The sequence below is a fragment of the Patiria miniata genome, unplaced genomic scaffold (genome assembly GCF_015706575.1).
Source record: "Patiria miniata isolate m_02_andy unplaced genomic scaffold, ASM1570657v1 HiC_scaffold_7, whole genome shotgun sequence".
Classification (NCBI taxonomy): Eukaryota; Metazoa; Echinodermata; class Asteroidea; order Valvatida; family Asterinidae; genus Patiria; species Patiria miniata.
The window spans coordinates 31,252,685-31,271,028 of record NW_024037074.1 but is presented as its reverse complement, the minus strand read 5'-3'; the positions used below and the strand labels follow the sequence as shown (position 1 = coordinate 31,271,028).

The window sequence follows — 18,344 nt, the reverse complement described above, 5'->3', positions numbered from 1 at the left end:
AAAACGATCATAGACATTGGTGGTAAATTGTTAATGGTTCATATGGAAACGACTTAGTTACAGTAAAACAGACTTGCAAAACCAAAATATACATGCATGTTATCCGTCCCACGCTTGTGTGCATGTCCGCACACTAAATACCCACCGCGCATTTTTGCAACTTTACGTCCATATAAATATCGTGGTTGCCGGTTTTGTTTGAAATTTGGACTATAAAAATACGGACGTCTTAGTTGTATTGCACATGCCTAAGTGAAGATTATTAGGACAGTGACATCACGTGTGAGGGTTAGAGTTCATATAAGGTAAAAGAGACCAGGTTTTATAGGAGTCCCAATGTCATATGACACCGGATAATTTGGGCAGTTAAATAAATGGTCAAGGGGTGCAGACCTGTAAATCAACTCCCATAGACCTAAGTGATAATTACGCGTAACAATTATTAAAAATACTCACAACTCTCCAAGGTGTTTGAGACACCCATCAAATTAAAGCTTATTTCATCTTCTTTCATTTGTTTTTTCAATATTTGGGTGGTAAATCAATGACTTTGGAGAAAATTTCATCTAAAGAATGATAAGCCCCAAAAGTAGTTCTGTGGCTCCTCGCCATTTTGAAAAAAAAATATGATGGCTACGCTCCATTGCAAAATAGAGCAATTTTAGGGTCCAGTTTCATCCGAATTTCACAGAAATACGGGCTCGCACTCCTGTATGCGGCTTCCACCCATTTTATTTATTTATTTATTTATTTGTTTACAGACATTCAAGTTCATTGTCCACAAAATGCTTTAATAGCAAAGAAATTGATGGCATACAAATCGTGATTTGGCACGTGTAGGCATTTCTGGGTATCGATTCCCACTAAGATAAATAAAAATGGTTTCCTTGAAACTAGACGTCTTTGTGATAAACGGTATTAAAAGAAGCGTCCGTCAGAATCAAACTCCTTTCCAGCAAGAATGTCTAGCAAAAAACTCCCGTAATTGTTAGGGCCCATTTCAAAACTTGAGCTCGGAACCGATATCTGCGTCGACCGCAATTGATTTGACGAAACCCTCACGCGGTGTCCTAGATGGAAGAGTGTGTGTACACGTTTGTGTTTGAGTTTGAGAGGAGAGGGAACGGCGGCTATCGGCTCACTGATGGAAAGAGACACATGCATCCTTAAACAAACCATCGGATGTAAATAGTTGTCACACGAACTACAGGCATTTAAAAAGCCACGGCAATACTCTATTACTCCATCGGGTTCGGGAGCAAATATGCACGGTCCCAGGTCGGTCGATCGGCCCACATCACCGGCTATATAGACGGCCATTGGAGTTACGTTAAAAAAATGCAATAAGGCGACCGGAGGAAATATTGGAATACGGAGATTGAAATCGCAGGTTTTTAAGTGGAGCGGGGGATTTTCGGTGTCGAAAACAAATCGATGATACAAACAAAGTTCAGAACAAATATGTATGTTTTTCGCAAAAAAAAGCCTTCGAAAGTCAATCATGATCAGTTTCCGTGTACAAATACTAGACCAGAAAACAACTCATTTACACTATTAAAGAACAAGCACATAATTGCATTAACAAAAACACAAGCACAAATCTGTGCAGACACAATGGAGTAAAATCAGTTGTACACATTTGAAAATAAGAAATACTTCTATAAAATTGAAAATAAGGAATAATTTCATAAAATGATTACAAAATAAATAATAATAAAGCAATTTTTTTTTGCCAAAACATAATGAATCCGTTTTTGCTGACATATTTATTATTGATTTACAAATCGGCAATAATTTCCGTTAAAAAAATATTGAGAAATTTTGGGTGGGGGTGTAGACGCAAAACAGTCGTCAGTAAATCTCACCGGTGAAAGGTATCGCGTTTTATCACTGACACATGTGGCATTTACCTAGCTGCGGTGCATTAGGGCAGGTGCCCCGGCTGGTGTGGAGACAGGAATCGCTCTGCCCACTTAACACAACGTGTCATGCCAATGACTGAACAGCCAGGTAATAGGGGAGACTGGTACGCCAAGTTGTACACGCCTTCAATGCGGGATAACAAATCATATTCAAATAATCGACGGCCGGGGTGGGGGTGGAGCCAAGAAACCGCTTCAAAAGGAGGAGGCTAAAGGAAGCACAAGCGAAGATATCGGAACAAGCTGTATACCGGATGAGGCAGATTTACCCTTGATCTTTTAACTTCTGACCAGGGGATCTTTGTACCAAGTTGCACACGAGAAGTTTCTCCAGTCCCGGAACCGTGTCTTACTAGGAGTGGGTCCCCCGGAGACCGTTTGGCTCAAGTCTTCGGATAATTACCCATAATAGCCTTCGCAAGATGCAATACCACGCTACTATCCACCTACCTAAAAGTATACCGTTACAATTACCAAGCTTGGCCACGATTACAGGTTCAATAACACCCATTTAGGCTTTCTGGCGTACTCTTCGCGATTAGAATTTCAACACCGATGCTTATTTGGTTGTTTAAATTCCACTCATGCATTTTCCAATATTCACCATTTTCAATTCCCAACACACACTGAGATCGCAGTTGGAAATATCACTCGCACGCGCATCAATTGGGTCATCTCGAGCAGACGGCAATGTGCATCTGATAGGCTTCACTTTTGACAGGACTGGTGATGTCGGAGATTTTTTTGGGGGGGGGTGTGGGGTGGTTGGCTCCGTCTAATCCTGTCTCAACAGTCCACTAGCCTCCCTCTAATTGCCTTAATCTGCCTTGACTAGGGGGTACCATATTGTATTAGACCTGACAACATTTCCCCCTCTTTCATCCTGTCAAGACGTTGTCATCTCCGGGACCCTCCTGGGACGAGTACGTTTCCTCGGCGAGGCGCAGTTTCTCCGCAGACTCCTTCTGCACGCGGAGCCCGCGGACTTAGGCTACACGGCCGGCAGAATTTTGCGGGAAGTTTCACATTTCGTCTTTTCAAGAGGAGCTCAGAGATATCTCCACTTGGCAAGAGTGCTTTGGTTCTTGTGTATATTTTAATCGTGAGCTTTTTTTATAAGAAGCTAATCCGTGTGATTAATTAAATTGAATTCTTTGCCGCTGGGTTATTCTGCTTCGATCTGGGCTGGTGGGTAAATAGCCGCAACTTTGTCAACATGAATAAACGCTGCCAGCTAGCGCCAAATTAATCAATGCCTGCACATTGCACATCAAGTGAGGAGCCAGATGGGATATTATGAAAAAGACAAGAAAAAGAAAAACACAGGCACGATATAGCTGTACCGTGCACAACATTCTCTATTCAAAGAATATCACATCTTTACAAACGTGCAAATGTGTATGCTGTGCTAGTTCACGCGCCTTCAAACTGTTTGCTGTTCATCAAATTAAACTTTAACATGGAGTTTCCAAACACTCGTTTGTAAATGCCATGTTTCAGCAGTCCAATTTAATCATTCATGATGTAAGATAAGCATGAAATGTTCTTTTCCTATTTCTGTATGAGCCCATAATGCTCCCACGTTAGTGTGATCTATGTTCTGCGAATAAGCCGCGAATTTGAAAAGAGCCACATCGAAAGAAAGTTCAATTTAGAACATAGAGGGGGAATACATTGAAGTCGATTAGGTAGTCAGGCCTAAGGATAAATAATTACAGTCAATATCGTACGGGTAGGGTCTGAAAGGGATCCCTAGGAAAGTAAAGAAGAATGATGCAATTTTAATTATTACAAAAGAAAATGAATTTCCGAACATTCTTATGGCCTCAATAGTTGCAAATTATTTTCAGATAATTTTCGTAACCGAATTAAACAGTCTAAAGGTTAGCATTGAGCAATGTCTTTCAAATGTTGCAATCTGATAAACAAAAGCAATGATTTCAAACTAAATTCAAGTCGCATTTTGTTAATCAGGCTGTGTTATAAATTTGACGGCAAGTTTTGTATTTGATTGAATACTAGTCGCCCACGAAAGCTAATCATTTCCCCAGCGATTGTTATCATCTGTGGAAATATTGTTTTGCGTTCACTTGAAATGTGTACACAGTCATGGTGGTTTGTATTGAGATCTATCAATCAAATCCGATACAGCGGCCAGTAAGGGGCAAAACACATCTGGGTACAGCTTTGCATGTATACTTCAAGGGGAGTTAAAAGCCTCACCTCTGCTCAGAACTAAACGTCTCACCGACTGGTTAAAAAAACCTTTTGTTGTATTGGCACTGCATTGTGGGAATATAAAAGACTAAACCATACTTTTATGACAAAGACGTAAGAGTGAGGAAGTCATAAATGTTGTTTCCTATGTCATATGAATTTGGACTCCTATGAAATATGGTCTATTTTACCTTTCATTTTAAAACTCAGATTTATACTGTGTAATGTTGATTTGAAAACGTGTGGTGCATTAGTTTGTTATTGTATTATTTAATTTGTGTGGGCACCAAACTTCTACGTTTTAAGTAAAACACTTGAACACTTAGGCATGCGCCATACAACCAACGAGTCCTTATTTCATATAGAGTCCAAATTTCGCACTCCACCGGAATTTAGTGACAGTCTTTTCGATTATTACCTTGTATAGAAGATTTAAAATGAAGCTGTTTATTTTTTTCTTCTAATTATAGCATCAACGTGTTGCTCAAGTTGAGCTGAGTTATGCTCAAGAAGAAGTAGAAGTAGAAGAAGTGGTAGAAGAAGTAGAAGTAGTAGAAGAAGTAGAAGTAGTAGAAGTAGTAGAATTAGTACAAGTAGTGGAAGAAGTAGAAGAAGTAGAAGTAGCAGAAAAGGTAGAAGTAGTAGAAGTAGTAGAATTTGTACAAGTAATGAAAGTAGTAGAAGTAGAAGAAGAAAAGAACCGGAGACCCTATAGCGTATCAGTTAAATGTTTACCATTAAGAAACAATGACAAATGGAGAATTATTTATTCTATTGAACATGCAGGTTGACCTCCAAAACCTGCGAGACCTCCAAAACCTGGAATACACTACATTTTGGCATCATTAGGATCTACAGCGTGTTTAACGTCCTATTTTTGGCATTGTGTCCTGGCTGGGTTACTCCAGTCAAGGGCAATAAATGGGTTCTGTGCAAGAAATAAAAGCATTAAAATTTACAACATATTGAAAATATTGCGAATTGATGACTAAAATAAAACGAACAGGCTTGACCTCAACTTCCATTCAATCGATCAAGCGGATGATAGGTTGGTCAATTCCAACACGGAAGCCTGGGGCTATAGACTAGTCAGTGTTTGGTACCGAGACGTCCACATTTAAAATGGACGTGAGCTGACGAGACCGATTTTACACATTGGCATATGGAGCGAAGCACATGTATAACAGGAAGTGTTGTCATTATTAAAAGTACTTTAAAAATAATTAGCTTCATTGGCGTAGCAATTGGTCATTTTCATTGGGGCGGGGGGGGGGGTTGATAAGAGCACTCGCATGGCCGTGTAGACAGGGTTTTGTCTCCGGATACTTGGTCTCTGTATAGGTTTGGGGGCAGTATCATCTTCCAATTGGGGCACTGTTCAAACCAGACAATCATGCACTCTTTCGGAGAATACTTGGCACTGATAAAAATAAAAGGACACTTTGTTCTGTAAAGAGGTCACTTGTTGATAAAAAATAAAATGCCACTCTTCACAATATCCGGGGGGAATATGCTGGCAAAAAAAGGGCACTTTAATGGAAAAGGGCAGTCTTTACAAAATATACCCCCCTCCCAACATGGGAACGCCTCTGATTGCGTAGGCGTTATGACATTAGGTTGGAGAAAACACAACCATTCTCGACAAACACCTGACAAAAATACACCAGTTAATTTGCAATTCGAATCTGTGGACATCTACTAAATATAGACCCTTATGCAGAATCAATAATGGTCTGGCAAGCCGTTGGACAAACCACACAAAATAGTTAATCATTAAATTTGATATAAAGTAGAATACTACGGAAAGAGATGTGAGAAGTTTTACGTTGGGCAAATATGAAGAGAAAAAACAACAGTTACGAAATGCGGAAGTTAAGTTGCAGTGCTTGAAATTGAACAGATTTGAATATGCATTTATTGGGTGAAAGTAAAATTATTTTATTTTTGGTGGAAACTAGTCATCCTTTATCTTCTTCAAAATGGGAAGACGTTTTTACACAGTAACACTTATAAAGATTTCAAATTGCCAATTTTTTCTCTGGTTTTTGATTGCTTGGAAAATTGGAAAGGTGCACACGTTTCAAATATATAAAAGACTTTGATGTAAATTAATTAATTCATCAATCAATGTTGTACAACTCAGTTCTATTTGTTAGTTAGTGAGCTTTCAAGGAGAAGGTGGAAATGGCTTATTTACAACAAAAAAATTACAGCCAATGTGCCAACTGTGTTATTTAAACCGGAATGGGAAAAGAGTAATAAGCCATTTGCGAATAACCTATATCCTTTGTGAGTTACATTTGAATAACATCCGGTACACTGACTTGCTCATAATGCTTGGCACATTTTAACTTTGAATTCACCAGACCAAAGACACTGTTGCTATATCACATGATTCGGGGCAAGCTATTGCATAGTTACGTAGAGATGCTCAGCATCAATACATTGGTCACAATGGGTGAGAATGGCACAAAGACACCAGACCATTACGGAACTGGGGGTTGCTAGCGTAAGGCTTGCCAGAATCATGATATAGCAACAGTCTCTTTGGTCTGGAGAATTCAAAGTTAAAAATGTGCCAAGCATTCGAGCAAGTCAGGGTACCAGATGCTACTCGAATTTAAATCGCAAATGGCTTATTGCACACTATCGCAAGGGGCAGGGTCCCCACTTTCAAGTTGTCTCGCAACAAATCTCAAGCGAAGCTATACAAGTCAGATCACCCCTCTCCCTCCGGACTATAAACTATACCCTAACCACCACTACTTCCACTAATACATGTTTGCTACTATACCCAAAGTCAATTACACACACTTAGTCATATATTTCAAACTACTTCGCCGACCGTGCGCGATGATTTTCAAGCCCGCTGATAGCCTTACCCACTCAAAAAAAAATCAGGTATAGTAAATTGGAAAGACAAGTACGGGAGATGCCTTAATACTCGCTCTTAACTGGATTTCCAGCACTTATGGGACGATTGCCGAAGCAAATAAATCAACACGTCCACTTCGCTCTTCGTTCGGTTCCAGCTCTTGGCCCTTCGACCGTTTTATTGGCTCAAGTTACTACCAGCATTATTTTCTGAAGACAAATTTTCCCATATTGAGGGTGAGAGTAATCTCATGGGTTCTCGTATACACTATACTTTAAGTTGCCTTCCATTACAAGGTGTAATGGCCGTTCCTTTTACAAATGTATACACTTTCCCTAAAACTGGGGTTACATACACCTAAAACGTTCAAAATATCATAAGGCCTACACGATAGACGCTCTAGTTTACTCGTGATACCTTTTAAACGCTTGGTGCGCTCAAAATTCTAAATTGTTAAACGTATGGGCTCTAAAAAGTGCATCTGACTTACATACTTTCTCTGTGAATAAACGATATGTTAATTTTTCATGGGGAGTAAATACTTTAACTTTGATTTACCGCGGCCGGATGGCCTCTTGATCGAACTACTTACGTATAAACTACATGTACTTATCCTCAATGGAGAATATTGACGTAAACAAAACACTCACAAAACCTCTAAGGCCCTTGAACATTTTGTAATCCACTCCATCCTATATAAGATTTACCGTGTTGTACACTATAGACCTTGTGCATTAAGGTGGAGTTAGAAGGCACAGGTTTTGTATCGCTATATATAGGAAAGGCATGAGCAAACGTTGTTAAAACTAGATGTCTGTGTCTGTTCGATGAACATCACCTTTATGATGATGACGTCACGTAACACCTGATGACGTCATCACGACATTAGTTGATGAGACACAACTTTGCTATGGGATCTATGTCCATGTTAAGCATCATTCAATGCCCAAAGTTGCCGGTACAAAAGCGTTGTACAAAAGCTGTAAGATTTGGGATACAAGACTCAAGAAGGGAAAAACAGAAGAGGAAAACATATCTGAACAAAAACAAAGGCTTTTCCGCAACTGTGCGGAAAAGCCAATAGTGAGTGGCATCGGAGATACCCGCAAAGCATAAGGTCTGCATATGATATGTAAATGCCAGACTAATTTTAAAACTGTTCTATTCTGCCAAATATGGAAAATGTTGAAATACATGTACTGAAAGTAGATTTTCAAGATGTGATACTCGCCCTGAAACCCATTGCCCCCCCCCCTTCGCTTGTTGGTGCCCCTCCCATTGTATGGAGCCTGGATCTGGTGTGTGACACAGGAATGCATATACGTCCGTTACGTAGATATTCACCTTCGGTTAAACCTATTCGTGCAACATGTCCGATTTTGATCTGCAGCTCGGTAGCAAAAATTCTAGATTGCTTTCTCGATAAAAGGACCTGTCTAAAAGACTATCTCCCCGGAAAATCAAACTCGGCCGGGCGCGCGGCTATTTATCAAACAATCCTTCAATTTTGGAAATGTTGACGAACAAAAAGGCTTCGTTTAAAAAAGGAAAAGATTATATCGCAATGGAAATTAGAGATTTGTAGAAACAAGGTTAGTTTTCTGCTTGGCCGGAGCTTTTAATTGGATCGTGGGGAGAATTAGCGCGGGAAGCTTTCATCTCAGCGGGAAAACGGGAAAACACTCTATGGTTATTACAAATTGGGGAATAAGACCATTGTTGTAAATTGTAATTCATTTTATTAATAATCCAATAAGTGTATTACAGTATAGTGTCGGTGCCTCAGTTAAATGCCCCCAAGAGTTGGAGAAAGAAATATTGGTTTCAACTTTATTGCGGTGTTTTGACAACTGTACGTGTTCTTCATCACCAGTGATTCCGATTATTTCCCGTTTATTCTGAAAGACAAATCGATTCGTCGATGTTATTCAAGAAATTCAGGATATAATTTCCATTTCGTAACGCCTAGGCCTACGTCATAATGTTTAATTCAATATCTATGTGATTTAATTTTACCAATTTTCCCCAGAACTGTTGTAGATTACTTTTACAGTGAGTTTTTGAGCAATTAAATCAAATCTGCAGCTGGACAATTACATCTTTCGGACGTGTTAAATTGAATTGTATGAAGGAAATGTTGCCCGTGAGAGCGTGTAATATGCCCAAAAAAATCTCATTAATTTCAAGGAAATTCTCAAACATAGGCCTATACATGTATATCCGAACGCACCACCGAATTAATCAAGCTATGGGTTAGTATTAATAATTTAAATCCGTACCTGAAAGATTATTTAATAAAATACCCTAGGAGTTTGGTGTCAACAATTACAAAACAATTAAGGGAATAATGCGGTTGGCCGGTTTGAATACTCTGTTAACTACCGGTTGGAGTCTTGATGCTGATAATTACCCGAGCAAAACCCATTCATAAATACCTTTTTGGTCTAAAAAATCAAAACGTTTTGATTCAAAAGTATAAAAAAAATATTTAATTCGCAATGATTCTTTCCGGAACAGTTTTTCTTCACGTTTTTGAAACACCCCTGTAGCTATAATTATGGTAGTTTCCATGTCGTAAACAACTCCTTATATGGAGATTGGCGCGCGCGTCGCGCGTAATGCGCGACGACGCGCAGAACGCAGCTGTGGCGGTCGGTGTATTTAGGACTATGAATCACTAGTAGTAGTATTGCACATGACTACTTGTGCATTGTGAAAGTTCAACCAAACAAACGATAACTAAAAGGCCCCACAGTCAAATTTCATGTGACATTGGAAAAGTGTTAAGACCAGCCAGCCAGTCTTTGTTAACCGTTTAAAACCGGCCACGTGACGGGCTCTAGAACAATAGGAATGGGTAAACTGTAATAGATATTTATGAATATAATTTGAAGGTGAAATGTCCCATTTTCCAATCACCCATTGTTACTTTTACACTCCAAATCTACAGGGGAAAAAATGAGGTTTTTATCACCTCTCCAACAAAGAGAGGGAAAAATCTGACATTTTTTCCTTGATATTTTCATCAGAGGATGACTACAGAGTTGTAATCATTTTCCAAGTGATGAAGTTCGTCTAAATTGTGTAAATGTTCTTCCCCAGCGGCAGGTCAGAAATTGAATTAATTATCTTGTTTTCCAGGACGAATAGACTTTGGATGGGTAAATTCTTGGTATGCGCTGACCCTGTGAATTCTGGTTGCCTCAAGTCAACTATACACGTGCCAGAGCAGACGACACTTTTAGATGCCCATCGCCCCTAGCAACACATTCCTGCAGATTCCCGCCAAAAATGAAAAGAGTTACTGTATCAACATTGTAGCGTCCAATAAAAGACAAAAGCTGATCGCGTTTTGCTTAAACGAACGAGGCATTTTGGTGGCTTTGTACACTGCCTTCATTAAACGCGGAGGATAGTCTCCCCTCCAGCCTTTCCCTATAATTGGATTATTTCTACGGCTTAGGGGAATTAGGGTTTACGCCAACTGCACGGGCTGTCATCATATTTGTTTTTTTTTTGGCGGGATGAGCTTTTGAGAGGCGGGGCGCACATGTTTTGGAGACTCAGCTTGAGTAGGCGTACAGAGAACGGTGCCAACGGAGAAAAACACATCTCGGAAGTGAAGATGATATTGATAAAGGGTATTGATGTTATCGACAAAATTAAGCCAATTTGGGGCTTGACAAGTACACCAGGTTGAAGTGTTTGCCGTGAAAATACAAGTACGTTAAAATCATTCACAGAATCTGCAGGTATAATGTTTCCCCCTAGGTAATTTGTGGATGCCTCAGAAATTCTGTTTGTTCGCTCAAGGGAGTTCTGACTTGATAGTCAAGTCGGGTAGTCTGACTGGGTTCCATTTTGATTCCTTTTATAGAAATTGTGTAAATAGGTTTAGGACCTCACAATGAATTAATGAAGAGACTAAAAACAGTGTTGACCCAGAAAGGAGGTCACACAAAGAGTTCAAAAACCCGAATCGAGGTCACATTATCTGTAAAGATTCCAAGAATTGATCGCAGACGCTACATATAGAAACATCTTATCCAAGAGTGTGTCTATAAGATTGAAAAAAAAAATTGTCTGCTACTGTCTGCGATGGTACTCCATACGCTTATTAAACGATCCCTTTTCCCAATCCTTTTTTGCCCCTTCTTACATGGAGATGGATTGATTGTAACTCAGGGACAGCGCCGCGTGTCTGTTAATGCACTTGATCCATTTGGCTGCGTGCCTGCCGCGTTCAAAGTAGAATAAATGTAAACATATCCGAAGGCCAAAAAGGGGGTTTAATCCATTCTTGTTCCGTTTCAGTCCGACCACGCCCCATGGCCGAATGTATCAGCGAGATTTATATATACACACACCAAGGATGGAAGCTTGGGCTGTGCCCGGTTAATGGGTAAGGGGCTAAGTGCTTATCCAAACAAGGAAGGCCGTTTTATAGTTTCGAAGGAAACCAAAGCACGGTGGGTTTAAAATCGCCCATGGAAATCTCGACTGATTTTTCTTGTTCAACCTTCCTTTCTTTGTAAACTGAGAAGTTACCTGTGTAACTTTCAGCAGTCTTAGGCGACAGGTATCGAGTCACGGCTTTATTAGATGAACCTCCTTTAACTCGGCTTGTACAAAGTGGGAAAAGTTTCTAGTTTGAAATTGAACTTAGTCTCGGTGGGCGGTTATCAGGAATTCGAACACTATACGCCAATAGGCGTTTTCATGCAATGTGTTCCTGCCAGCAATGGTGTCCAACTAAATCGAACTCAGACTGATGTACTCGCCTTGCTATTTGGTAAATTGGCCTAACCTATATGACAATAGCCCTTGGGACGAGGCTACCAATTAAGTTAATGTGGGTCAATTTATTTTTTATCGATTGCCGGGGCACAAAATACAAGCCTGATGCCAAGGGGCCTGGCATTACTTAGATTCTTAAATTCTTTGAATTATGATGACCTGATTAAGCCCTCAGACTAAGAAGAAAAACAAATCAATTGGGTACAGAGTATAGTTCCAGAATGGTTACCCACAACAGCTTGTACATGTCAAAGAGTCTTGCAAAAGTTTCAGAAGCACTGATATGGCAACCGAATAAAACAATATAAAAATATCATGTTAAAGGGCCCATGTAATATACTTTTTTTAATGCAATCCTTGAAAATGCAACTTTGTGTCTCATTTACCCTTTTTTCAATTTTTTTGTCATTTTCACGGGTATTTTGGTGCCTTTTTGGTTTCTTTGCTTACAAATTTTCATATTCGTGAGCAAAAGTGTGATGTAATCTCAGGCAGAAACCACAGTGTTAAAATTAGCCAAAATTGTGGATAATGTGCTGGTGTAATTTCCTTTTCTGTGGTGATTCGTTGTTGTGTCAGTAAATGGCTGTAAGCCATTGAGCAAACTTTTCTCACGGATATTTTCAATGCGAAATGTTTGGGTTCACAGTTTCAACAAAAAGCCCCTCTGAACAGAATCTTCCTGGTATGACATCACAGCAAAAGCGCCCTAAGTTGTCTGCAAAAGCATTGACAATTTTAAATGTTTAAAGAAGTACACTTTTTAACAAAATTAAACCAAAAAATGGATGACAAATACTATTTATAAATATAAAAGGAGTAGAAGTTTGAACACAATACGTTCCTCAGAAAAATGTATTTCATGGACCCTTTAAATACCATAAAAAAAGGTTTGTCTGGTTTAGACGCTCTTTACATAAATGTCCTCCAATGTAAGCGAGTGGAGCAATTGGAGATTAATGTCTCATGAAAACCTCTCGTATTATTCTCATCCGGGACGAACCGAGTATCATCCGGCATTACTGATTCATTCCATCATTTTATATGACCCAATTCCAACCAATCATAACCAATTGGTTAGTGCACTTCATCGCCCTGAACGCCATGCGTTCTAGCCAAGCTTTCTAAATGCGTTTGGACAGAAGGAGGTCGAGTCAACTGCAGTCCAGATCTCGATATTCCCGTTTGGGAATACCAACCGAATTGTTTGAAACTTATCCAACGCCGCGGCCGGAGTGGTAAATATTGATATTAGCCTATTAAATTAATCATGTGGTTCAGAATAGCATATAGGGCATTTTTAAAGGGTCACATGTTAAAGAATACGGCAACTCGCAAGTAATCCTATGACTTTTTGATTTTGTCGTACTGAAGGTTGCTTGGGGCTTTGAGCCAGAAATTAGAAGTGAGATTTGGGGGTTTCGTATTCCTATAGGCCCATAACATTCTTCCACCTTAACCTTATGCCTGTCTTATCACTATATGCCCTCAATTGTTTTGTAATTATGTTACACTATTACTTTTATTGTTTGATTAAGTAGGATTACAGTTCAATATTAGGTTTTTTCCTTCACCGACGTATAAACACTGTATACTCAGTGTGTTACCCCCGAGTGAAAATGACAAAAAAAAATCACTCGGGTGGGACTCGAACCCACGACCTCTTGTGGAAGTTCCAGTCCTACCCGAGTGATTTTTTTCTCACTTTCACTCGGGAGGTAACACACTGAGTGTACCGTGTTTATGCGTCAGTGAAGGGCAAAACCTAACATTGAATTTACATCACCCCGACGCAAAATTCCATCAAATAAGTATAGGATTAGAGTGTTTCGTTAAACTTACTTAAAATAAAATTGTCGGTATGGACATTTATTCAGTTTTACAGCTTGCAAAAGATGTTGTATACATAACAAAATTTACTGACAGCGAGATAGTCTGACCAAGTTTGACAAAAAGTTAAACATTAAACACATAGAAAAAAAGTAAAATAAATAAAATGCGAGTCTAGAGAATGGACGGTTTAAATATGATGTGCGAATGCAGACAGAAATCCATATGTACCGATATGAAGTTATGATATTGATTGAGGCTTATCTGGTTGATTTGTTCGGTTTGTTTGCTAGCTGTATCAGCTTTATTGACAGGGAGCTGAGGGGCCTTTTGTCCACCATTACTATCATCTACCTAATCAGTTTCGCTTGTTTTCGGCTTCCCAACCCAAACAATGTGTGTGCAAGGTGCTGATAATTTGAACAATGGAATTTTCAACACCTGTCATAATAATTAACTTTCTTTAAACAAAATGTAGACCTGGAGGTGAAGTGGTGGTATGGTCTGCTTACATTACACAAACTAAGGTGTTAAAATAACACTAACACTTCATGGTGTCTTGACATGATATCAACAGCGATTCAATAGCAGGAGAATCAAAAAAATGAGAATCATAACCTAAATGTTAGTTATTTTAGCGCAAAAAGTTGCTAGAATTTTTGATATTTTGCTGTCGTAAATTTTCTTTTCTTTGGTGATTCGTTGTTGTGTATGTACATGGCAGTAAGCCAATGATATGAGCAAACCTTTCTGACAATTTGTTTCAATGAACACATTTTGGGGTTCACAATTTTGAACAGGAAACCCCCGAAACTGAACAGTGTCTTCCTGAAATGACATCACAGCAACAGCGCCCTAGCTGTCCAGAAAAGCATGAAACCTTTTAAATGTTTAAAGTAGTGCACTTTTCAAAATAATTAACCAAAAGGGGATGTCAAATAGTTTGATACATTTAAGAGGAGTAGACAGTTGCACAAAATGTTTTCTTAAGAAAAATGTATTGCAAGAACCCTTTAAGTTAATCGAATTTAACCATTTCTGTTGGGGTTTTTTTCTGTGAACGATTGCCTATTTACTCGGTTAAAGTAACGATGTATGGTCAGGAAACTCCCTGAAGTGCAGCAGTAAAGTCGACGCATGTTAAACACAATGGACAACAGAAACGAGACTTATTTACATTACAAAAAAACAAAACTTACATTTGTACGAGAACTGAAAGGTTCCCCGTTGTATTCAGTTTTACAGCGATCGGGTTCGGCGACGCATACTACGCTCTGGGGCGTTCGCGCGTATTTCATAAAACGCGCACCCCTACAATATTACCACCTCTGTACATTTTTACACAAATAGGTTTTGGCTAAAAAGTAAAGAAAAAAACGCCCACGTCGAGGTGCTTGGCTTACTTTTTAACTAGATGGATGGGAGTCGATTGATGATAAACAAACAGAGTTTTTTTTTTCAATCCCCGACAGCACTCGATTAAGTGATAAAACTCGTGTCAGCATCGTTTCCTTGTCAGCTGTGCTTACAGGAAAGTACATGTTTAAAGGACATGTTCGAATTAAATATTTAAAGATTGCGCAAGACTGAGCGTAGTTGCCGGATGGAGATTTTTTTTGTTCTTTCCATGTCCAAACTGTGGCCTGCTGTGGTGTCAATCAATTCACTTTTGTCTTTACGGAATCAATGTACTGTTGTCTTATTAGCCGTACTAGCACGCACAAAAACACCACATAAAGTGTGAAGTAAAATTGTAATGAATATTCGAACCAGGCAGTGGCGTAGCCGGGGGTACGGGTCCGGGGGCACCAGCATGTTATGAGAAGGCACAAAGGGTGGACCCAACAACATTTCCCCTAAATTCCCAGGACACCGCAAGTGCTGCAAATTCGAAAAGCGGGGGGGGGGGGGGGGGCACTCTTTTGACGCTGGAGGGCGCTCTGTTTTATCAATTTATTCACATTTAATAAAACCATGCGGTTTCCTCTTTCTTTTAATTACTCAAACAAATACTTCAAAAAGACACTTCCTTGACAAGCGGGAAATTTCAGATTTGTTGGTGGGGGCACTTGGGGGAGCACTGGGAATTTGTGGGGGGGGGAGGACTGCCTCCCCCCCCCTCCCCCCCCCCCCCCCCCCCCCCCCCCCCAACTACGCCACTGGAAACAGGTTATACTCACACTGCGAACATTCTTTCAACACGACTTTCCGATTATGGTTTCCTTGACCGTCACTCTTCATTTTGTGACGATAACACTAACCCCAAAATGCCTCTAAACCTGTTTTTTTTTCAGAGAGGGGGGAAACGTTGTGTGGACCTGTGCAAGTCCACAAAACGTTCACACATCCTGCACCCCTGTGGACCTCTTCTGTTCACAGGTCCACAAAGAGTATACAATGTTTAATGCTTACTTCACATACCTATAGTGTTACACGCACACGTGTCGACTGACATATCGTAGATTACACATTGTCCTCGTTTAGATTTTTAGTATAATCTTCGTTTTGAAATTTGAGGACAAGAAAAGTACACTGCCTTTCTCAACAGGAGTGAACACAGTCTCTTGCGGGACAGCAGTCGTTAAGTGCAGCTGCAGTAATGGAACGGTATATTAATATTTGTTGTTATACAGCCAACGTTTTGTTTGGTCTAACCAAGGGAGGTACTTGACTAACCAGGAATTTCATTAATTTTTTTTTACCGCAGCTCATTCGTTGACATCCACGTTTACTTTTCACCAGTATGTTTCATATTTCACCCGTTCAATTTTCATTTTCACCGCAGCGGAATGGATGCGGCACCAGGCAACACAGTTCAATGTTATAGCTGTCCAAGCAAAAGGCACATTAATGTCAGGATTTTATGCAAGATGATACACATACTATTGTATATGATAAAAACCAGTTTCTCACCATGTTCAATAAGAAATATGTATTTCGGTTGTCAGGAGAGTGTTAATTGACAAGGACCGTCCAAACCCACTCGACGTAATAAAATATTACACTTACCTAATTCAAAACGGCTTTTAACGTCCTGTTAGAATCAAGTTATTTATTGATCCTCTTTAAGTGCTTTTGGCTTTCTTTTCTGACTTTTTACATCTTTCATCATGTCAACAGCTTAATGACAATCTTTTCATGGATATGGGGGATATGGGTAGGGGGAAAACGATATCCATCACAAAATGTATAAGCTGTTTACACAAGGCTTGACACGCAATCCATACAAAGAACCGGCGCAAGTGCTTTAAAATCGCTAACCCTCCCCCTCCCGCCCCGCACATTATCTTAAGCGAAGTGCTAACGACGTGCGAAAGGAACAGATGAAAATTCCCATACATCAAAATACTTTTCTGTAGTCATTTACAATAATTCTGACACTTCACCCGAACGGTGGGGTGGTTAGGGAAACTGACCACGTGCACTGTGATAACTTTAAAGTTGAACAAAGAAATTGATTGGAGCGGGATTTGAACTTGTATATACACGGGTTTACCGATTCTGTCTAACACCCCTTGAACAAAGACATTGACCACATGGGAAACCGCCAACGTTGGGCTCAGAACAGCACCGGAACGGCAATCCAGAGGGTACAAGTTCAAACCTCAAAAGAATGATACATTTTGCGAATTTGGAAAGTCATTACTTTTTGTATTATTTTGAAAACTCTCCGCATTTACATTGGCGTCTTTTGTCAATTGGCACAATGATAAGGCGAATAATTTTTCATAGTATTTTTTTTTCTTCCGTAAAGTTGAATAAGAAGTAGGGTTAGTTTAACTACTTTTTTGGTACATTTTAAACTGTAAAATTGTAAACTGTAAATTTTTAAACTGTTAATTTTGAGCTTTTTTCTTTTCCATTTGTTTTAATTAAAAGTAGATTTCCTGTCAACAATGTTTTTTAAAGTTGCAACCAGTCGACCCAAGTGGTCAGCTCGGGGTCAAGTACAACCAATCTTGTGTTAAAAGAGAGCTGGAAATGTCTGCAGTTTTCAATTTTAAAATAAAAAATAATAATAACAATCAGAGTGCACCCTGGCACTTACCTTAACAAGACATGTGGAGTGTCCTGTGTGCTGCCAACAGTCCTAAAGATTGGAGTCCATATTGTTCTGTGGACGAATGCAAATAAAATAAAATTAAACAACACCGCTGCGAAAACTCGTTTCAACTACCGAACTTATACAAACCCAGAATGGAGTTTGATTGAGGGGTTGTTTAAAAGTTGGAGTATAAACAGTATGTCCCAAAAAAGTATATCCCCAAAAAGTGTCAGTCTGACTGGTTTTAAAATAACTACAAACCATGAGGTCAATTTTTTGGTTGTGCAGATATTCCTAAGCCTTGGCCTCAACCCCTATGAGATTGATATAATTTCAGTCATGCATCACTGCACAATTGTCAATTGGGCACAACAACGTTTTTGGACACTTGTGACCAAGTTTTATGCCTTAATCAATTTCAGTGCTGTGTTATCCTGAACGGTGAGAAAAACAAGCTGATGTGTTTTGGGATTGGAATCATTTGCCTTTGAGCATTTAACTAATGTCTTGCCATGATGACTGATAGCCAGGCAAATGACGCCAATCCCAACTGCAGCCGTTTTCACAACATGAAGGATTTTACACAGCTTACTTAACGCAGCACTGAAATTGAATAAGGCAAGGAACTTGGTCACAGTGTCCAACAAATGTTGTTGTG

General features: G+C 39.5%; 1 protein-coding gene across 1 annotated transcript in view; it reads right to left on the bottom strand.

Annotated features, from left to right (window-relative positions):
- Positions 1-17,753, bottom strand: part of LOC119746429 (G-protein coupled receptor 54-like) — a 39,774-nt gene extending 22,021 nt beyond the window's left edge. Inside the window, exon 1 of the mRNA XM_038223382.1 lies at positions 17,690-17,753. The gene's annotated coding sequence lies outside the window, so the exon portion shown is untranslated. The remainder of the gene's footprint in view (positions 1-17,689) is intronic.
- Positions 17,754-18,344: the final 591 nt, after the last annotated feature.